This window comes from Melanotaenia boesemani, chromosome 2 (assembly GCF_017639745.1).
Source record: "Melanotaenia boesemani isolate fMelBoe1 chromosome 2, fMelBoe1.pri, whole genome shotgun sequence".
Classification (NCBI taxonomy): domain Eukaryota; kingdom Metazoa; phylum Chordata; class Actinopteri; order Atheriniformes; family Melanotaeniidae; genus Melanotaenia; species Melanotaenia boesemani.
The window spans coordinates 24,740,326-24,764,247 of NC_055683.1; the positions used below are offsets into that span (position 1 = coordinate 24,740,326).

Sequence of the window (23,922 nt, forward strand, 5' to 3'; positions counted from 1 at the left end):
CGGCCAGCCACTACAACGTCAGTTACCGTTCCTGCAATGGCACTTGCCGTTTCTGGAGCGGTAGTTACAAAAGTTTCAACTTTACTACAATACACATTCAAAAACAAAGATTCAATATCAAATACGGTCATTTGGATTCAGTTTTTTAAAGCAATTATTCAAAAAGGCATGTTCAGGTTCAACTTGAACTATTCATATTCAAATATAAAGAATTCAGATTCACTCCCAGGTGGCACAAAGTTTATCCTATATTTTGTCGCTCTTAATAAAGTGGTTTAAAACCTCACCTTTATTGCATGGAGCTTGTCAAACTCCTGTAGCACTGCCTCCTTGGCTTCTTTGTTTCTCTTAAATATGCGAGCACGAACGTCATCTACAGGGCTTTAAGAATAGAGATACAGATGCTTCAAAGTTTGCAAACCCTTTGTAAGTTTCCTTTATTTATGCATAAATATGACCTAAAACATAGATATTTACACAAGCCCTAAAATCTGATAGAATTCTTCCTCTATTTCTCTAGTAAACAAATCCTACATACAGCTGCAATGACTTGCTTTAAATTTTTCTCAGATTGTGCAGACCCCTACCGGATATAACACCCATTTAATGGTATCTGGCACACTAATTGTTATTATATGCACCAATAGACCAGACAGATTCATATCTGGAGTGTTTTATTGAAACCTTATCGACCACTGTGAGACAACCACCACTGGTTGTTTGCAAAAACATACTGAAACATTAAAAAAGCTGCATGATCTAAATCTTTTACAGTGGCAAAGAATTAGCCTCATGACTGATGTTGAAGATGCCTGTCATACTTCAAAACCTCCTTTACTGCTGTTCACAACAAACATGCCTCTCTTAAACAAAGTCAGAGTAAAATGAATGTTCTCTGTCTCTGGTTCGGTCACGACCTTTCTGAGATCATTCACTGAAGACACCACTGGTGGTAACCTAATATGTTTTTATGAAGAACTAAGACTTTTAATAACTAAAATAAAAGCTGGTTGGTCATATAACTCTCTCTGTAACTCATTCACGTGCCTCAAGACAACCACCCTTCTCCATTCAGCTACACATCAGCTCCTTAGTCTGGAAACCTATAAATCTGCCAGTCTTGATGGGTTAGACATTAAAAAAAAAAAAAGAAGAAGAAGAAGAAGAAGAAAAAAAAAAACAAAACAAAACAAAGAAAAAAAAAAAGAAGCTGGCACTCATGTCATTGCAGTTCCAATCTGTGACTTGTTCAGTCTTTCCAAATCTGAGTGTGATGATACTGACTTAAACTGTTAGCGGTCTATCTTTATTTTGTAAAAAAACAAACAGCTTATAGATCATCTGTAGACTGATCGTATTCGAAACCTCTGGCAGTCTGGCTTTAGATTGGGGCACAGTTGCATGTCCACTACATTTAAGGTTTTGTTTGTGCAGATATCAATAAAGAATACTGTGATGCTGTTTTTGTTGGCCTCGCAAAGGATCTTGATTCTGTAAACTATTCCATTCTTTTGGAAAGGTTACAGTTTATTGGTCTCCCAGAGGACTGTGTAGCTTGGTTTAGTAGCTGTTGTTTTGGACGCATGCAATCAGTAGTTGGAGACAGTTGGACTAGGGCTGGTTTAAAAGAAATTGATTAATTGATTAATAGATTCAAATGAAATAAATCCAATATCGATTCATTAAACTTGAAGATTGTTGTTTTTTTAGATGTCCTTATTTCCGGTAATGTAACCTTACTCTCGCGTGACTTACTGAGAGTCAGCGAGATCTTAGCATATTTACACTGGTTTAATCTGTTTCCTCCGTCCAAAATCAGCTTCTCTTGCCGAGATAATGTCAATTTCAGATGTTTCCATTCACCAGTGTGGATTATATTAATCTATGAAGTCTTTTGGAGCGAATTACCGCTTACATTAACAACTAACGCTAAGGCCGTGGCACTCATATTAGCAGCTAATGCTAACGGGTGCCATCACGTTCAACAACAGGAAGTGATGTCACCACCCACGTAGTTTAAAATAAATCCAATCTGTCATTTAAAGTCACATTTCCTCTAGAACAAGTTTACACTTTGTCCTTTTATCAAATAGTAAACAGCCTGATGCTATTTATATGATTTACATGACTGCATGTGTCCATGGCAGTCAGCACACACACACATTCACATCTGCACATACACACGTTTCCGTCAGAGGTAGGGTTGCCACCTTGGATTTGTGGAAAAAAGGGACACTGGACATAAAGTTTGGGGCAGAGGAATCGGGGATTATTATCAGTTCAAACTAAATTAACATGAAATTCAGACATAGGAGACAGAGACAAAGTCCTGTTAATATTTTTAATTTTTTACGGATCAAAATCTCTCATACACAATGCTGACTGCTAGGCAAAACAGAGTAGATATCAGCTGATAATTTCCAAAGCGTTTTTCCCTTCATATTTTACGGATATTTTTGCCGGACACAAAACACAAGTAGCTGAAAAATGGTCTTCCTGGGTCGGCCGTACCCATTCAAACTCCGAAAGTGTCGCCCAGTGAGGATTGTAACGAGTATATCGTTTTTTTCTTGCCGGTGGCTTACATGAATTTGCTCCTTCTCCTTCCTCGTCCGTTGTCTCTCCTCCCATTTTAATTAAAGACTCTAAAACTTGGCGAAAATAAGACGGACGCCTGATTCAGCTTGCTGTCTGTCTTCCATCAAGTTTCCCTCCCTGGCCTGCTTGGCTTGCGCGGGCCACTTTCAGCGCTTGGGCACGTCACTTGCGTGTGACGTACAGCCACATTAACACAGAGGACATCTGTAGACTACAGAACGAAGGAAATCAAATAAGGTTTTTGCATTTTCCCCGAAAAACCGGGACAAATTGTGTCCCGGGAGAGATTTTATTTTTCCCGGGACAGCTTGTAAAAAAAGAGAACAATTCTGGGAAAAACGGGACTGGTGGCAACTCTAGTCAGAGGACAGATTGCACTAGTCAGAAAACATGTCAACCAGCTGAAAATCAGAAATATGAGAGTTTTTTAAAATCTCTCAAGCAGGTGAAGATGGAAGCATCTTGCTCCAGTGAGGAGCAGATGGAATTTCTCCTGCTCCAGTGTTACCCCAATAGCGTCAGAGTCGTCACGGGAACGTGCACAGTTGATTAACAGTGTTGTTTTGATCAACATTGGCGATAAAAATTTTTTGTTGACGAACCTTTTTTTCATGATAACGAGACAATGACGAGCTAACATGGCTCTCTGATGACTAAAACATGACAAGACGTTTGTGAGATTTAGTTGACGAGACGAAAATGTTCAAGGGCTGATTGTCCGACATTAAAAATGCATGACATTTCTGTGTGAGCGCAACTTGTCAGTCAACAATGCTGTTGCACCTTGGCCACGCCCAAAGCCTGATGTGCAGCTCGCACACAGACAAGCACTTTATTCATTCATAGATGAATCATGGCGGCAGCGTCAATGAAAGGGTTTGTTTGTATCCCTGTTGATTGGAAAGTCTCGGCTAAGGCTATCAATCTGGTAAAGGATCTGGTTATTATGCAAAAGCATTAAGGTTAACTTGTTTCATGAATTGCAATACTTGTTATAACCTGTCAGCCTTGATTCCACTTTTTAATACATATTATTGATTATTTGTTAGACTAATACCTTTTTTTTATTTCACTAAAACTACACTAAAACCTTTGAGTTTTCATCGACTAAAACTGGACTAAAACTATCAAACTTAGAAATTACTAAAATGTGACTAAAACTAATAGGCATTTTCATTCTGAAGACTAACACTAAAACTGAAATGCCTGCCAAAAACAACACTGCTCATCAAGCTGAATCTACCGTCTTTAAATGAATTTGAGTCATATTATGGCTTTAAATGGATCCAGTATTCTTTGTAGGTTTTATTAACATCAATATGTTTTCTGAGATCTGAACTTTAAGAATATTTAGAGTGACTCCACTGAATGAAACAGTTTCATCAGGACATTTAAAAAGTTTTACTTTTTTTTTTTTTCTGTTCTGAGGATTTTTTTTTTTTTCATCAAGTCAAATCAAATTTTAGTTATATAGCACTTTTCATGCACAAGGCAACCCAAAATGCTGTACATAATAAAAAACAAATCATACATATTAAATACAAAATCTAAAATCCTTCACAATTCAAAAATTATATAAAATGAAAAAAATAAAATAAAAAGGAACACCGCAATTATTCACACACAATCGCACACCAACTCACACACATACAAACCTAGGATCATGTACACTCGCACCGCCCACCCATACCCCATTCTGTACAAACATAAACTCCCATTACTAAGAACTGTCTCTGAACTTAAAGTATAAAAATAATAAAATGCAAACATCTGGTCAGGCCCGGACTGGCCGTCGGGAGCAGTGGGACTATTCTCGGTGGCCTGGGGTCTAAGTGGCCTAACTGGAGAGAGAAAAAAAAAAATGTTATAACCTGGGCCAGATGAGTGCTGTATTCTTGCACGCTTTCGTCTTCAGTACGATTAAGACACAGAGACGGAGGTCTGGAGAACACAACTTATTTATTGAACACTGACCACCACATGAGGAAGTTGGGAGGGGTTGTCCCTTAAACAGCCCGGAGGGAAAACAGAAACTAAACACACAGTTCCAGGGATCGATTACTGACAGATCGATCCAGGCCACAACATTTCTCCCCCTTTAAGTCTAAAACATCCACCCCCACAGTATCTCCTCAAGACTGTCAGGGTTACTGTCATTCTCATAGTTTTACAATCAGAACAACAGTCCGAACCTTAAACATAGTTACCTAACTAGCTCACAAATTAAGTCTATCTGGAGGCTTGTGTTGCCTCTTTGACCTTCTCGGTTCAACCACCGGAATTTCTTGTCCTGAGGCAGAAACTGCACACTCCACCAAGTTCGGAGCAAAGACAGGCTGGACCACCTGCATCGACCGACCCTCGTCCCGCTGCTCTGCAACCGGTATTCCCCCAATGTCCCCCATCAAGTCTCTGCTGTTCCTCAGACTGGAATCTGGAAGGTTTGTCTCTCCCTCCCCCACTCTGACACGCAGACGATCTTGATGTCTTGGAATCTGCCGACCATCCTCCAGCTTCACGATTACTGACACAGGTCCTGTCCACTTTGAGATTACACCCTACAACCACCCAGGGCCCAGTCCAAAGTTCTTTACAAACACCTCGTCGTCCTGTTTGAAGAACCTCCCCCTGGCATGTTGATCCCTCTTGAGTTTGTGGTTGGCCACCAAATTAACCATCTTATGGTAATGAAATATGTGGTGGGTCCTGCTGAGCCAAACATATCTCCACAGATGGGCTGCCGCATGATAAACTTTGGGAACCCCTCCTAAAGTTGGACAGTTTCTTATCTAAGATGACTTTTTAATTTTCTGATGTAATTTGAATCACATCAGGTGAACTTGCTGTTGACCACTTCATGTTTTTAGTAGTGAATATTGGTGTTGGTGTGTTAAATGTACTACGGTAAACTTGCATCTAAATGATTTGCGGACAAAATGAAACAATAATGTTATTTATCTCAACAGAAGATCATCATTAATATAAAAGTACTGGTTTGACTTTTGTATTGAACCTTTTGACGAGAAGAGAGAAATACTGGACTAGTGATTTGTAGTTTTATGTGAATGTTGGTCTAGTATAATGAGCTTTGGTGATTATTAAGTCCATGTGTGTGTATGTACACTTGCGCAAGTGTGAGCACATGCATGCAGTATATGTGTTGGGGTGGCCTGTTTGAGTGTATGGCCTGACTTTGGGTCCCAGTCCGGCCGTGCATCTGGCTCAACACTGTTGTGAGGAAATGATATCTTGGGGATCCATTCACACTGGAAGCCAGCCTACCCATGAGCACGTTGGGCGCCACCACAGGAACCACCCAGGCAAGGACAGGCCGGGGTCCACACCACAGTGACATGGCTGCAGTGCAGGACCCCCAGCCACCCAGACAAGGGCAGTCACCATGGCAACAACCCCACAGACAGAGCAGGCAGGGCTACCGGTGTGAAGGATCTCTAGGAGGAAACACTGGAGTTAAACAGCAAAAGCAAAAATAAATAAACTTAAAAACAATAAGAACTAGTAAGAGTGACAAGAATAAAAATACATATAAAGGAGTTCAGGAAAAATATCAAATAAAATAAGATAAAATAAAATAAAATAAAATAAAAGAGTTTATATAAAAACTACTTGCAGTTCCTTTCTCTGCTCGATCTTCATTTCATTAGCTTTAGAATTATTCAAAATGCTTTATGTAATCTTCTATTAATATAAATTAATTGCACAAATTTACAAATAAATTGTTAAATATATTTTATTTACTATGCACTTAATTATCACTTACCGGTCATCCAGATCTTCAATGTCATCAGACTTGGTGCAGATGAAGTGAATGTGTTGACACTCGCCACCATTTCCAATGAGACTACTGACATTTTTCAGGATCTCCCAAGATTCTCTTTCTGATGCAGCACGATCAATACCAGCCACAATCCACACAGCAGAACAGCTTCCGACAATCTAAAAATGGTACATTTACAGCAATTGCTGATTATTATTTGTTTGCATAAAAACATTAACATTACAAATTCCAAATTAAACAAAAACTCATAGTGCACTATTAAAATTACCCCTTTCCACATTTCATCTCTGCTCTTGTTACGGTCCCCATTTCCAGGTAGGTCTACGATTGTGACGTGCTGGAGAAGGTTATTCTTTGGTACCCTAATAGTCACACACTTCACCAGAGACCAGTACCACCTCTTTACTTCTTTACCTTATCCTTGTTTTGTGTCATTTCTTGTGTATTTGACAAATTGTGCAGATAGCTCTTCAGCCTGCAAAAAAGGCAAGATTAGATATGTGAAATAAAGAAAATGAAAGGCTATTTCATATCAACTTTTTTGATAGTACTAATTTATTTTGAATAGTTTGTTCTTGAATTTTTGTTTGTGAAAGACTGATTTTTTTTCTTGATAGGTTCTGTTGATACATGAGAAGGGGGTCCATGACTTTTTAGTCTTTGCATGGGGGGGTTAGGTTCTGTTTTGTTTTTTTAAATATGTGTCTTTGGTACTTTGGTTGTTGCTGTGATACATTTAGTTTTTGCTGTCTTAGTTACTTTTTATACAAACTCCTGATGATTGTCGGCTTAGTTTACTTGTAAAAGCTGTAAGAAATTCTCTGTTGTGATTCTGTACAGGTGTAGCAGTTGGTTGTCAGGTGTTAGGTTGAATTGACGGGCCGTTGCCTCTATCTGTTTTTACTTGTCTCCTTTTCCCTTTTTCCACTTTCCTTTTTACTCCTCTTCATTACTCTTTTTTTCTGTCCCCTCCAATCAGGTCCAGCAAGATTAGATAAATTCCATAATACTAAATAAGTAAGTTAAAAGAATACATTTAAACAAATAAAGAAATAAAAAAAATATATCAAGAGGAACCTTATACCCATAAAGCTCCTCTTGGCAACGCAAATTTGTTCGGCACAACAGAGCAGCCAGACCGCAGATCATTCTGTTTGTTATAAAGCTGGACAGGACAAGTTTTTAAAAAAAAGAAAAAAAGAAAAAGAAAATAGGTTGGGAACCACTGTTCTGCTGTACCAATGTAGGATAATTATAGATTTCTGTGTAAGGAGAAACAATTTTTAAAGACCTAACTGGAATCAACAACATGTGGAAATACTAAGAATATTTTTCTCTTGTTACTTTTTTTAGGTTATGTACCCAACACGGGTGTTTATAAATTTTCATTAATTAATTTTTTGTCAGTAGTCATAATAATTTATTCTTTAGTACAGAGATGCCCTGCAGAGAGCGTCGCATTCAGCAAAGAAAGAAAGAGCAGCATAAGGCAGAAAGTTAAAAATATTTAATAGGTTCAGGGACATGTAACACTAAGATAATATCTTTTCCCTGTTGTTTTTAATGTCTGTACTTTCATGTTAAAGTTTGCTGCTACAGTGGGATTCTGGATGGGCCAGGATATCTACACTTCTGCAGTCTGCACGGTAAGTACAGTAAACCAGCGTATCCAGGCTGCTTCATGTGTTAGGAGCTTTATTAAATTTAACTAAAAGGAGTTCAATGTTGGGCTCCTCTCTTTAGAATATCTTATTCACATTTTTCTTCCACTCTTCCCTGTCATTACCCATTCTTTCCCCCTTTTCAGTGTGCATCCGGTTTGTAATTGTAATGTCCATGTAAAACCTACCTAGGCTGCAGTGTAAAATAGTCCATTGTGTTACATACATGTAGTTCATTGCAACTGTGATAGCTGTGTCATTACCAGATTCACACACAGTCTCTTAAAATGACATTTGATGTGCCCTTTTTTTACTTTAAGCACCTGCCTCTTCAGTGGTCACTGCATGTGCCTTCTGTTTCCTAATTACTACAGAAGTTATGGGACTAAACTCATAATAATATAAATTCAATCTCTCACTGGTCATTAGTGAAATACAAAGAAGTTTTAAACAGCCATGCTGTGTTAGCTAATTTTGGAGAACTACTGTGAATAATAATAATAATAATAATAATAATAATAATAATAATAATAATAATAATAATAATAATAATAAAGAAGTTATCTACTGAGTTAAACTTGGGTGGACAGGTGTGTGTGAACAGGAAATGCAATACTTACTTCAGGAAGGTATTGAGCTTTGTGTTGTCTTGGTTGCGTAGTCTCACATAAACATTTCTCATTACAGTCTTCACATCAGTAAGCATCATTGCCTCTGTCAGCATAAAAGTAAAGAATTTAGAAGAAAACACAAATGGAAAGATAAAGACATTTTGTGTATCAAGATCATACTTTTGTTAAAGAGGTTCAATTGAAATTCATGCTGTAAGAAACATGCAAAGCATTGACTGATACTGGAATAAGACATTGTCATGTGAATATTTCTTCCTTTATCTTCTACTTTTTCTTTGGCAAAAGGAGAAACTGAAAGTCTCTGTAGAAGAAAAGTGCAACTGCATTGTCCATCCTAAGCTAAATCTTGCTTTACCCGATTCGTCACGCTGCCGTTTAGTTGGTGATTGCCATTCGCTGGTCTCTCCCTGAGAATCCCTCTTTCTTTTTCCTTATTAAAAAAATAATACATTTGTAGTTTGTATCCAGAGTCTCATAATTTTGATTTATAGTTTTGAGTAAAGTAAAATAATATACAAGAAATAATATATTTGGTGTCTCACCATTATAACTTGTAGATGGCTCAGCCTAAAGATCAACATAAATATCTGAATCTTGAAGAATATTTTATCATTTGATGTATTATTATAAAATATGCACAACACAATAGCTATACAGTTATTTGAGTTTATGTTCTTATAACATTTTTCTAAGTTACTCAAGACAGGGCTGGAAAGGAAACTTAAAAATGACCATATTTACCATCCTTGTTTCTCAATCAAAAACAGTCATCCAGTGAGACGTTCCTCAGCCAAATATGTACAAGTATAAAAACTACTGGCATGTTCTTCACTCATTAAATGTCTGTGAATCTCATAGTCATATTTACCTCAGTCAAATCAATTACTTCTTCATGATGCTGTGGATGCTGGAGATAAAAGACTTTGTTAAGCCAAACTTTTAAGCAAACACTTGAAGTACAGTGTGTGTATGATTATGTAATTATGTAACCACATTATAAATCATATCATATTTTTTCATTATTGTAAAAAGATGTCAAACTTACTGGAACAGAAAAATCCTTAGTGCCCTCATTTGTGTTTTGTTCTTCCTGCTATAAAGAACGTAGTCGTAAACAAAAAAGTGTAAAGAAATTGTTAAATTCTCTGCATAGCAATGCTTGGCAGGGTGATACTTTCTTATGTGATGCTGTCACAATTTATACAGAAGTTCTCCGCAAGTTGCATGGATCTCACATATGTGAAATTTATAAGTCATGTTAAAAATGTAAAGAGATGATTTCATATTACTGGTTATTTACCTTTAATAGGTTTAATTTCTTCTGAAATATTGCATTTGGTCCCACTTTTGGGATTAAAGAATCAATGTGTCGATCCTCAAGACAATAAAAACTTTCCTTGGTAATGCCTTCTTCTGTAATTACAAAAAGCTTCATTAAATCTTTGACATGCAGACAAAAATTCCACCTGATATTCATTATATGATAAAGGTGTGGTAAACCTCTGGGCTTATACTGACTTCCCTCGCCTAACAAACAAATTACATGCAAACATAAAAGAAAAGCAGGAATTGGTCAACAGTTTTTATTTTGAAACTAATTACAGCAACAAAGCACAGGTTTACAGCAGAACAATAATAATACATTTGAATGTCTTCATTAGAAGATTTATGTTTCAGAATCAGCTTATATAATACCATCCATGCTGAACAAATATTGTGCATTCTACTTGTTTAAAGTATCTGTTATAAAACTTTACCTTTGAATTTTTCTATCCACTCACTTAGACCCCACTGAATTAGTTTGCCACAAACAAAATAATCCATGATTAAGATCAAGAACTGAAAGATAAAATGTGAATAATTACTACAGTGCAACATTACAGATGTGATCAGTTAACTCCTAAATCAATGTAAGTCAAATTATATAGATAGATATTTGGAAATCCATGCTAAATGTGAAAGGGCTCACCTGTTTTAGACGATGACCTTGACAAAAACAGTAATTTGGTTCGAGAGGACCGAAGTCAGCTGGAAGGCTTGAAGCTGTAGAGAGCAGGCTAAATGATAGTGAAACAGATGGGAGTGGTTACATACAGTCCCACATTTGAGTTTTCCTCAACTACTACTCATCATTATCTGTTGTCTCCGCCTCTCAGCAGCATACTTTTCTCATGATGAATCAGTTCAATAGAAAGTAGAAACATGTAATACATTTTATGATTTGGGGGGATCTATTTAATTGAAATCAGCTTTAGTTGTATCGCGCCAGCAAAGTCATAGGAGGGCACTTTATAGATAAAATCAATTCAAGCCAATTCAGTGTGATCCAATCATTGTTCATAACAAACCAGTTAATAAAAATAATACCCTAACTATGGAAACCAATGGATTGCAATAAATCTTGACTTCTTTTCAATCCCCGATCCTGACCATGCACGAGGCAGCGGGGAGTACAGGTGGTATCAAGATGGTTGTGAGTTTCTTGCAGGTGAGGAATTAAGACTGTCATTGTGCCTTTACATAGTAGATGATTTCAACATTTGTAATCTTTTATACGTCATGATAAAGCATAAACTTTTATTATTTATTTGATTTTAAGGATCTTGCTGCCAGCTTAAGTCATAACTGAACTCAATACTTCTTGCATTGCATTGTAAAAGTGAAGATGTGAAAACATTTTGGTATAAAAATATATTTGAGCCTTTTCTGTGTGATCTTGTCATATTAGAGCAACAGGAGGTTTATAGGAACATTCATCAGAGGTTCTGTTCAGTGTTTAGTGGCTGACAACCTTGGAGCTCTTGGATCATTCATGTAGAGTTTCTCTGGGGATTTTGTCTGTCACTTTTGTACTGCTACACGCAGTGAAATCCAGTTGCAGGAGGTCAAAGATTTTGGCTTCTGTCTCAGCACTAAAGAGCTACTTCATGCAGGTGCATGTGAACAAGATAAACTCTAGAGTGGAGTCAAAACTACATGTGTTTTACATGTGCTATACCAGCTAACTGCTACATCCAGACGTTAGTCAGACGTAGCCTGATCTTACTGTTGTTAACCTTCTTTTGTACTCAAAGTTTATGTCGCAGCTGGACCACCACTCTGGCAAGATGTCTAGAGTACTACGCAAGAAAGAAAGCGCAGCAGGATGCAAAATAAGAAACATTATGGCTGTCATTGACCAGGTTTTTGTATAATTACTTGTATACTAATGAGTACCTCAGTTACTGTGGATACCATGCATAGGTCAGACGGTCATCAGCATCTATGTGATTAAATATCCAGGTGCAGATGTGGATCAGCTTCCAGAAGATGTTGGTATAGTGGTTTGAAGGTGTGCAAGTGCTTCTTGGATTCAAAGATGTTGCCACTGCTTGTGCCTTACTGTTTGGGATCTATGACCTGAATTCAACTGACCTCATGTACACTACTGAATTCGTTCAAAAGATCATAGTGGAACTTGATACACACAGGTTTTCAACCAAAATCCAGATACTCAGATCTAAAACTCCTGAACAGTTTCTTCCCCAAGTTGTCAAAGCCATCAGTCAAAAACCTGAACCTCGTCTTCATCTTATCTTAATAATGTGTTTGTTAAAACTGAAAGTGAGGGAGTTGAAACCTCTCACTTTTGAGGGTAGGTGCAGCCTAAAGTAGGTGACGTCATTACAGGTAACTCTGGTTACCCTGGTCTTGGCGATGCAGCTCCCTCGATCCCCTTCCTCTCCTGTTGCTCATTATCTTATTTTTAAAAATGAGGACATGTCCGGGTAAAAGAAGACGTTTAGTCACACTAGACTATTTGCACCGCTGGGACTGGGAGAACTAATTTGCCGAGACGAAGATGTAGTCTTGTCTACTTTTAGGATGTAACATCACAGTGTCCTCCAACCTTCATCATTGTACAATTTCTCCTATGAAGTACAACTTAATCCCATTTGGTAAATTAGACATTTCTCTGATCTACTGCATGAACAGTTTCCGCATTCAAAGACACGGTTTCGCCATAAATATATCACGTTATAATGTGATATGTTTCACACAAAATGAGATTTTGCAGTCTCATTCAGTGACAGTATTTCAAAATATATTACACAAATACATTAATTAGAGCACATACATCAGAGGTCTTAATGGCTTTCATAATAGTGGAATGTCTAATAGTTCTAATATATTGTATGACCGCATTTTCAAAGGCATAAAAGAGTGGGTTTTGACTAGTGTATCAGCATTTGTGGATATGGACATATAAGATTAATGATATATTTTTTTCTCTCAGTAAAAGTTACCCAAACTAAAAAAGTATGAATGACAGAAGAATCATTGAAGAGAGAAAAGAAGTGACAGCTCTGTGTGTTGTACTGGGCTTGACATCAAGCTGCTCTTCTCTCTCATCACCGAAATGAACACCCTTTCTTCTAGAAATGTGACCATGCCAGACTTTGTAGATAAGTTTCTTTCATTGCACTGCTTTTCTTCTTCTATTTACTTAATACAGGTGTCTTTAACCACTCTCTAGCTTATTCGCTCTGAGAAATCATGAATTTCCACCCTGCCCCCTCTATCCGTGGTCTCCATGTCTACGCCAACTTTTTGACCAATCACAAAATAGTTGTCGGACACCATGTGAGCAAAAAAAAAAAAAAAAAAAAAAAAAAGTTATCGCCAGCAGATATATAAGCTGAGAAACCGCGGAAGGATTGCAGAGGGAAAAGCGTCTTTATTTTTAGCCCTGGCAGATACAATAAATTGCTCTTTTCTTTGAGTTTTTACAGGTTTGAGGAACAATTTGTCTACGGCACAGGTGTAACCCTGCAGGAGGTGAGCGTGGTATTTTTTTTCTTTTCTTTTTACTTGCTTATTTGTACATAATACAAATGAGGGCCTAATAAGGGTTTTTTTTTTGTCTTTTTATTCTTATCATCGTTTCCTCGCTATGCTGTGTAGAGGGTGTAAGCAAATTGTTGTTTGTTTATTGTCGCATGTGTCTTTGTGGGTGAAGTTTGGGTCGTAACTTTCCGCGCTTGCAGCAGCAGGTTAGGAGTGTCCAGCAGCGTCGGACTGGCTCACTGCAGGCAGCGGGCACTTGGAAATCCTGTGATGAGAAGTTTTTTTTTGCTGTTCCATTGCTAAATGTCCATTTAAATAGCTTAATATTACTGAAAGCCGATCCGGTTGAATGAAGGAGCAGAGACTGAATTATGCAATAATGTTGGAAGCTTTTTGAAGGCCCATTATTTTGATGAATAAAACTGAAACTTTTCCTCTAACTTGTTCCTGTCATTGTTTCCTTTCACAGTTCCACATCTCCTGGTGATTGTCCAGCTTTTTGTCTTCATTACCTTCAGTACCAGGAACTGTAAGATGTTTTACTTCTCTCAATTTGAAAAATACAAACCTGCCTTTATAATAGAAGGACCCATACATTTAAAGGGTAACAAATCCCGCCTGTAACTGATTAGATAAATATATAAACATTTTTCTTTCAGTTCTCTTCTTGACCATGGACGACTTTGTTCGTGACAAACTAACTGAATGGGGTCTAAGTAACTATATAGAAAAGTTTCAGGGTAAGTTATTAATATCTTACACTGCATATTTCTTGCAATAATACAAAATTTCTGATAATCAAATACAATATTTATACATTGTCTTTACCTGGTTATTTGCTTGTATATAAGATGTTGGGGCTGTTTGTTAGATTTTACAGGCTCAGCTAAAACAAACATTAGCTCTGTGAGACAGTGGTACTTATGTAAAATTAACATCAGTGCATATAAATATTTAAGTCCCTTTTGAAATGGTCTTCACTTTGAAAATAACTGAAGTTAAATGTTATTTTTGTTTGTTCGTTTTTAACAGATGGAAAAATTGATGAAAAAAGTCTCTATTGTCTTAAAAATGAAGAAATTAAGGAACTCATCCCAGAGCAGGGGCCGAGATCAGTGTTTAAGCATCATCTCAAGAAGTTAAAGGTATTACCACGTGGTAAAGTTATACTGAAAAAGCCCTGATTTATGAAGATGGACAAATTAGCGTCTTCTCACAAAATTGGAAATCTATATATATTTAGGATGCTTTCTTTGGCTTAGATCAAAGTCGTCTGTTTATCAAGTACAATACAACAAATCAACTTCCCCATGAAGATCATAAGTATTCACTCTGCAGTTTAACCACAGTTACAGTTGCAAGTGTTTTAGTGTTTTTATGGTTTAGGATCAGACAGAAAGGTATCAACCCCACTAAGCTGTTACCTGATGCTACATTAGTGATCACAACCAGCACCACCAGCAGTATAAAATAATTACCATTTAAGAGCCAGATCACCTAAAAGCCTCTTGGAAGTCCAGTGATCAACATTTTTCTAACAACTATAGCCTGTTTTCCAATTCCAGTCATTTTAATCTTTTATTCCCTCTAAATAATTTCTTTAACACATATTTCCCAGATTTTTGTGGGGGGAGTGATCTTCTTGGGCTGGTCCACAGGCCACAAAAGCCCATCAATACAACATATAAGAGAGAGCCCATAAGAACATGTTTTTAAAAAAGTAAACGAGCATTTTGAACAACATAAAATAACATGTGAAATTCTGAAATTGTAGATTTGCCTTTTACCTGTGCAGATATAAATGCCTACAAGGTATTCTTGCAGAGGCTTTTGTCCTTGGACCATCAATACCTTTCTTACCTCTTCTTTTAAAACATAAGAGCATTAATGCATTATTGTTTTATATGAGCTGAAAAGATGTTTGACGCTTCTTAAAAGACAAAGATTAGCCACATTAGCCACTGGTTTTTAAGTCAGAATGTTTTTTAAGTTAGTCTCATTAGTTCATAAACAATCAAAAAGCTCTTAATTAAAGGAAGATTAATGTAATATAATGTCTCCGTCCCACTTTTTTTTTTTTTTTTTTTAATTTTTTGTTTTGTCTGGTGCAATAAATTTTAGATTTACAAAATGTTTATTTAACTTTGAAAAGAAATCCCAATATTTATGGTAATAACCACTGTTTTTGACTTTTTTGATTTGTTCCTCATCAGGTTTGTCGGCCCGCCTATGATAAAGGTAAGATACATATTGTAGATATTATTTGTAACTTTCAAGTGTATTTTCAAGGCAACAATATTTTGCTATGATAACAAATTAAGTGTTATGACTTAGAAGAACCATGGCAGTAAAAAAATATGTTTTAATTATCATCAGTGAAACAACGAAAACGTAAGTCGGATCTTCAAGGCGAGAGCAGTAAAGGACGCGTACCAAGCAAACGCCAGCGTGAATCTCTGGGACCAGGTATCTGCATCTCTGTTGATACACTGGCAGAAGATGAACTATGGAGTCTATTTATTTCTTGTATTTCATTTTTTTTTTTTTTAATCTACTGAAAGTTGCCATTGGTTTGCTAGTGACCAAGGCAATTTAAAATGATAAACCGTTTACAAGATACTTGCACTGTTAATGTAGATTAAACTTCTTTGGTAAAGTTCTTTGGTTAGTTGATGGTTTCTACTTAATAGTTCTTTACTTTCTATTTCAGCAGAGACAGCAATAAAGTCCAAAGTGAAAAGGACAATGGAGAGTGTTGATGCAAGGATAGCAGCTCAAAAGGGCATAAAGTTAAAAGATTTCCTTCAGTGAGTATGAAGTTTTACTTATTTGGTATTGTTTGGGCTCTTTATTACATATAAGCTTTGCAACAAGTCTGTGTTAAATTTATAAGCGAAGCAGAATGTCTTTTATCATGTGAATAAAAAATACCATACTAAACAGCACATAAAAAAGTAACTTTATCTTTTAAACCTGGAGGAAATTTGAAAAGTTAGATAATAATTCAGTGTGGAATTTTGTATTTTTATTGTAGTTATTATGACTGTTAATGTAAAACAATTAAATGTAAATTATGCTGATTATAAAACACATTTTCACATCCAAACAGGACTAAAATCAAGGATTTGGAGACAGACAAGAGGGAGCTTGTTGGGGTCTTTGGGAGAACTGGAGCTGGAAAGAGTTCGTTGATCAACGCTGTCATTGGAGAGAATCTTCTGCCCTCTGGAGAATTCAGAGCATGTACAACAGTCATGATCAAAGTGGAGGCTAGCACGGATGGCAAAGACGAATTCAGGGCAGAGATTGAGTTCATTAAAAAAGAGGTAAAATAAACCGTGAATGTTTTATCTTTCTTGAAGCATCAGTCCTTCTAGGAATTCACAATATCTTAATCACAGCAGGAACCGTTCATTTGTTCCAAATCGCTGCCACAATGGCTACTTTTTAGGAATTTAAATAAAGCACATTTTGAATTGCCTCCATTTTTTCATAATCAACTTTACAGTGTAAATAAATATCCATTTCTGAAAATAGAAACCTGACTGAAGTTAAGGGCTCTATGAAGACTTACTGTGCAGCACTTGAATAATATGAGTAATTATCTGAATTAATCATTCTTTATTTATCTATCTATTTATTTATTTGTTTACATTTCAGGACTGGGAAAATGAGTTTTGGGCCCTTCAGCGGCGTATTACAAAAAATGCAGAGGATGACACAAAAGATGAAGATGATGACATCATTGAAAAGTTGTCAGCAGTGTATGGAGAAAATTGGAGAGGGATACTAGTTGAGAAGCCAATGGACTCAAGACACTTCAGAGAAATTCCTGAATTTCTCAAATCTGAGAACAAGATTCTGACATCTGGATCAGTAAGTTTCTAAAAAACAAACCAACAAAAAACAAAGAAACAGAAAAAAAGTTATTTTATGTTAAAATGTTAAGAGTTTGAAACCAGAATGTGAATAGTTATTTAATCTGTCTTTTGTAGGCTGAAGGGCTATCTGAACAGCTTGTGAAATACACAAGAAATGACTCGATTCAAGAGGAAGATCCAGATGTAAAGAGGGCTTACTGGCCTCTGGTGAAATGTGTGACCATCAGGGTGCCAAACAATGATTTGCTCCAACATGTCACACTCGTGGACCTTCCTGGATATGGAGACCGTAACAAAAGCAGAGATGAAATGTGGAGAAAGGTAATTTATTAACAAGCTGTGATTTATTGTTGCTTGTCTTTCTTGTAATTTCTTATAGTTGTGTTGTTGTTTATTTAAAAAGAATTTATGGTTATTTCTTCATAACTAAAGATCTGTAATACCCTTTCAGATTGTTGGAAACTGTTCAACGGTGTGGATTGTGACTGAAATTGTCCGTGCTGCATCAGAAAAAGAAACCTGGGAGATGCTGGAAGAAGTCTGCAGCCTAATTGGAAACGGTGGGGAATGTCGACATATTTGCTTTATCTGCACAAAGTCTGATCTGTTCAACCATAGGTAAGTGAATCAAAATGTATAATAACTCACCAATGGTCTCCAAACTTTGGTAAATGTTCTCTGAACATTTCATTTAATAGGTAGTTACAACATTATTTTAAAAAAACATTACAATTAATTGTGCTGATCCAACAGAACAAAGTTGAGAAATTAATCAGAAATGCAATTTAAAGATATATTTACCCCTGGTTGGTGTCAAGGTTGAAAACGAAAAACACAGAGCAAACTGGATTTGTTGGAAAAAAAAACAAACTTCAAAGGCCAACCGACTGTACATTATGTAATTTATATAAAAATAAAAAACAAAAATCAAAACAGCAGGTACAATTTTTGCTTGTCTGTCTGAGTTAGGGGCATTGGAGCCTTCCCCCAGTTGACACATTATTAATATTCATCAAAATCTAATATATGGATGACCCAAACTGCCAAAATTTAAAACAAATACAGAAATGTAAGAATGACTCAAATTAAATGATATGGCAATAAATTGTGCAAAAATATTAAATCATGTTTATGTTAAAGAAAAGTATAAAATGTGAAATAAACTGATATTTTAATCGTCATTTTCTACTGTTTTAATCAAACTTTTTTTTAGTTGTTTGCCTTTGTGCCAGTGAGCACACAATGTCTGAATGTTCTGGCAAAGTTGGCTGTGATGCTCAGATAACGTTGCCTGGATGTTGAGATGGAAACTTTTCTTAATGTTCCTCAAGCATTTGCTGGATTGCTGCTGAACGTCAGGGAACCTACCCCAAACCTTCATTTCCTTCCTCTGCTCCCGGTCCACCACAGCCTCTGCTGCCGGGAAATAAACATACTTATTTCGGATAGTTTAGCATAGCCAAGTCTTGTTGCATCTTTCTGTCATATAGGCAAGTTTTCTTCACTTTTAAGGACAAATAAACAGGAAAATAAATGCTTTAACTACTTCTATTTATTTTTCTGACTAATTAATACATCTCTTAGTGGTGGTCACAACAAGGAATGCAGTGACACATATCACCGCCAGCATCTTTCAGCTCTTTCTTGGCCAGTTTAGAGCGTCATTTCCTCAGTGTTCTCCGGTCTTCTTCAGCACATCATTCAGTAGCAATACCCATCCACCTATTACATACACTTCTTTTATCTAGTTCAATTAAGTGATTGAAAATGACTTATATGTTTTCTAAAGCATTACAGTATATAAACAGCTCTGCAACTTTCAGTGGACGTTCACAGAATGTTTAAAAAAGTTTTCACCTCATCATCAAGGCAACTAGAAAGTTGCCTTGATGATGAGGTGAATGAGTATCAATGCCAACTTTGCAAAAACCCTCAGCCACTTCCTTGGTTAGTTGTGCAGCCAGTTGGAATACACCCTTAGTTACTGCCTCACATAACAGCCAAGAGTCATCAATGACTTTGTGATTTTCAGCTAAGCGATGTGCCTAAGATTCTACCTGCTCCTTTCCACGCAAAACACCTCCATCTTCCTCCCGAGGTCACAAACGGCAAAGCCAGGCAGACTTAAGGCCCATTTATGCTTGATGCAGAAGATGAATTTTTCTGTCGTTTTTCTGTCTTTTGTGCACGACTGGCCATGCGAACATCCCGTACACCCGTCAGATGCTTTTGGATATCGGATACCAACACCAGATATCTATTTCGAGTGACTTCCACCACACGCACAACATCCCAGACGACATAGCGAGACCACCGGACTCTCCGTGGATTGTTATCGGGTCTGGAAGGCGGCGCAGACGGAGGAGGGAGAGGAAGCAGAAGCGGGGCTGCAGGTCCGGCGTTATGCTACGGCTAAGAAAACAACCTCACAAGCCACCTCTTCCGAGCCTGTACCTGTCCAACGCCAGATCCCTGGTACATAAAACGGACGACCTGGAATTACTACTCGCTGGAAACCGCTACGTCCGGGACTGTTGTGTCCTGATCATCACTGAAACCTGGCTTCACCCGGACATACCCGATGCTAGCGTGCAGCTCGCAGGCCGAACTCTGCTACGCTGGGACAGGACTGAGGACTCCGGTAAGAGCAGAGGAGGGGGGCTCTGTATCTATGTGCACGATAACTGGTGTAACAACGGGACAATCATAGACCAACACTGTTGTCCGGACATAGAGTACATGTCTGTTAGATGTCGGCCTTTTTTTCTGCCGAGAGAGCTGTCTGTTGTTATCGTCACAGCGGCGTATGTGCCACCCGACGCCAGTGTAAACACGGCGCTCTCTCTCCTGCTGAACGCCATAAACGAACAACAGCGGGCTCATCCCAACGGTGTTCACATTATTGCAGGGGACTTTAATAAGGCCAACTTAAAAACTGTACTACCGAAGTTCTACCAGCATGTTAAGTGTGCTACAAGGGGGGAGAACACCCTGGATCATGTCTACACTAACATCAAGCATGCATACAGGGCCGTACCCCTCCCCCACCTCGGACAGTCAGACCATCTTTCCCTCCTGCTTCCCCCAGCCTACACCCCCCTCAGACGTAGGAACAGGCCCACCACAAAAACTGTAACAACCTGGCCTGAAGATGCCCTCGCCAAACTCCAAGACTGTTTCCAACAGACAGACTGGGACATCTTTGAACAACAGGAGCTGGAGACACTCACAGGAACGGTACTGGACTATATTCAGTTCTGTATCGGGAATGTGACTGTGGACAAAACCATCAGGGCTTTCCCTAACCAGAAACCCTGGATGACCAGCCAGGTCCGCGCACTCCTCAGAGCCCGGGACGCTGCCTTCAGGTCAGGGGACAGAGCACTGTATAATGCTGCTCGTGCTGACCTGAAAAGAGGCATAAAAAGAGCCAAGGCGGACCACAGGATGCGCATAGAGTCCCACCTGTCCAGCAACAACACTCGGGAGGTGTGGCGGGGCATACAGGACATCACTAACTTCAGAGGTTGTGATGTGTCGACAGCAGATCAGAGCGCAACACTGGCAGAGGAGCTAAACTGCTTCTTTGCCCGGTTCGACTCTCAGCAGCATGCATCTGCTCCAACCATGCCCCCACCCCCACCCACACCGACACCCCCATCTGGCTCCCGCACCACCCCACTCACCATCCAGGAGCACGATGTCAGACGGGTGCTCCTGGCGGTGAACACCAAGAAGGCTACTGGCCCAGACGGAGTACCTGGCAAGGTGCTCAGAGCGTGCGCCCACCAGCTCGCCCCCACCCTTACCAGGATCTTCAACCTCTCCCTGGCTCAGGCAGTCATCCCACACTGCCTCAAATCCTCCACAATTGTCCCGGTGCCGAAGAAATCTCCCATCACCAGCCTGAACGATTACCGACCGGTGGCCCTCACTCCGGTAATCATGAAGTGCTTTGAGAGACTTGTTCTTCAGCACATCAAGGACCATCTCCCCCCAGACTTCGACTCCCACCAGTTCGCATACCGCGCGAACAGATCCACTGAGGACGCCATAGCTGTAGCTCTTCACTCTGCGCTGAACCACCTGGAGCAGCAGCAGAGCTACGTCCGGATGCTCTTTGTGGATTACAGTTCTGCGTTCAACACAATAATCCCGGACAGATTATGCACAAAACTGGACACTGTTGGCCTCCCCCCTCTCACATGTGCCTGGATAAAGGACTTCCTAACAGACCGACCCCAGACTGTGAGACTAGGTCCCCACCTCTCCTCCACCAGCACGCTGAGCATCGGCTCCCCACAGGGCTGTGTGCTGAGCCCCCTCCTGTACTGCCTCTACACCCATGACTGCAGGCCGGCCCACAATGACAACCTCATCGTCAAGTTCGCTGACGACACTACAGTGGTCGGACTCATCTCCGGGGGTGATGAGGCTGCCTACAGGGAGGAGATCCTGAAGCTGGCTGCTTGGTGTTCTGAGAACAACCTCGCTCTCAACACCAAGAAAACCAGGGAGATCATCATCGACTTCAGGAGGTTCAGCACAGACCCAGCCCCCCTCTACATAAATGGCGAGTGTGTGGAGAGGGTCCACACCATCAGGTTTCTTGGCGTCATCATCTCGGCCGACATCTCCTGGTCAGAGAACATCACGTCAATCACCAAGAAGGCTCAGCAGCGGCTACACTTCCTGAGAGTCCTCAGGAGGCACCAACTGAACTCCAACCTGCTGCTGACCTTCTACCGCTCATCCATTGAGAGCCTGCTGACATACTGCATCACAGTATGGTACGGCAGCTGCACTGTAGCAGACAAGGAGAGGCTACAGAGAGTGGTAAAGACAGCACAGAAGATCATTGGCTGCCCTCTCCCCTCCCTGACGGACATTTACACCTCCCGCTGCCTCAGCAGAGCCAGAAACATCATAAATGACAGCTCCCACCCTGGCTCTGATCTGTTTGCCCTGCTGCCCTCTGGGAGGCGCTACAGGTGCATCAGGACTAAAACAAACAGACTCAAAAACAGTTTCTTTCCAAAAGCAATAACTGCCCTGAACTCCTGTAGGACTTCAAATCTGAAATACGCTGGACACTAACAACATATGTGCAATACATTCTGTCACATGACATGTACAACATATCATGATCCGTGCAATAATACTTTGAACGTGCAATATATTTTATTTTTTCAGACATAGACATCATACTTATATCTGCAAATAACTAGAGTGTGCACATCTGTTTTATTTCTGTAAATATTTTATACCTTAGATCTTTTATTTATTATTTATTTCTATACTGCTCTCTCTGCACTGACACTGGGGATGGCTTAATCTCGTTGTACATGTGTATAATGACAATAAAAGGCATTCTATTCTATTCTATTCTATTCTGAATACGCAGACTGACAGTTTCGTCCGTCTTCTGCGTCAGTCACATGTGTAATTTGGTCCGTTTTCAGGGAGCTTAGTTATCCGTCACTTGATGTGGAAGACGGAGCATTGCTACCGGAAATTGCCGGGGCAGTGGCGAGCAGAATAGCTCATATGCGAGTGGGAAAAGAAACAAAGCAGAGAAGAAGTAAAGAATCAGGAAGGGAACAAAATGCAGAAGAATGTAGGCAAACATAACTGTAGAAATTGCACAAGCTTTTGAAAAAAGACTATATGTGAATATGTTGGGCAGTTGAAAAGTAATGATGAATTACGGCTGCCAAATGGTGTCTGAAATTGATGTTGGCTCGCAGGAGTGAACTCTGAACTTAGCACTGCCTGCCAGTGGAGGAATTAACTTAGCAGCCATGGCAATGCAAAACACGCATGGAAGCATGAGGAGAACGACATATGACAACGTTTGAAATGGACGTTGCTATTTATGTAAATGGGCCTAAAGTCATCCCTGCACTTACAGGCCTATGACCTGCATTCTAATGTTGACTGACCCCAAGACACACCTTGAAAGACCTAGTCCTTCATTCACATAATGAGACAGAAATGTAAAAAGAAAACAAATAAACATGCTAAATAAAGAAAATGCTAGATTGTAAATAATTGCGAAGGAAATATGACTATGAAATAAAATCTGTCAATAAATAAACAAAATGCTACATTAAAATAAAATACAGAAATAAACAAGCAAAAAAAAGAAGTAAAGAAATTAAAAAGTACCAAACAATTCAGTAGATAAATAACACTGAAAAGAGAAAACACACACACACAACAAATTATCAAATTTAGATATCAAATTTATGTACATTTGAGCCATTACAATATTTCTGTTGTTTCTGGTTTTGTCAGTTTCGGTCTTCCATAACAAAATGTTTAATTTTAGTGAAAAGAAATGTAGGGAAGTGCAGGCAGACATCTTGGTAGCAGATTGTCCACAGAGGATGTTTAATCTCAAAATGGCTGCTTTTTGTTAGGGACAAATGTTTCACCACAAAGAGGGACAACTTCTGCTCTTCTCTCTTGCACACAACTGCCACCCTCTGTTCAGGAAGTTCAAACAGAAGTAATTTGCAAAC

General features: G+C 38.8%; 1 protein-coding gene and 1 long non-coding RNA gene across 4 annotated transcripts in view; both read left to right on the plus strand.

Annotated features, from left to right (window-relative positions):
• Nucleotides 1-23,922, plus strand: part of LOC121652122 (nuclear GTPase SLIP-GC-like) — a 57,215-nt gene that overhangs the window by 29,092 nt on the left and 4,201 nt on the right. The window lies entirely within an intron of this gene.
• On the plus strand, nucleotides 16,031-20,958 carry LOC121652227. Its single transcript, XR_006012577.1, has 3 exons — nucleotides 16,031-16,043; nucleotides 16,758-16,760; nucleotides 20,829-20,958. It is a non-coding gene; the product is annotated as an uncharacterized LOC121652227 (long non-coding RNA).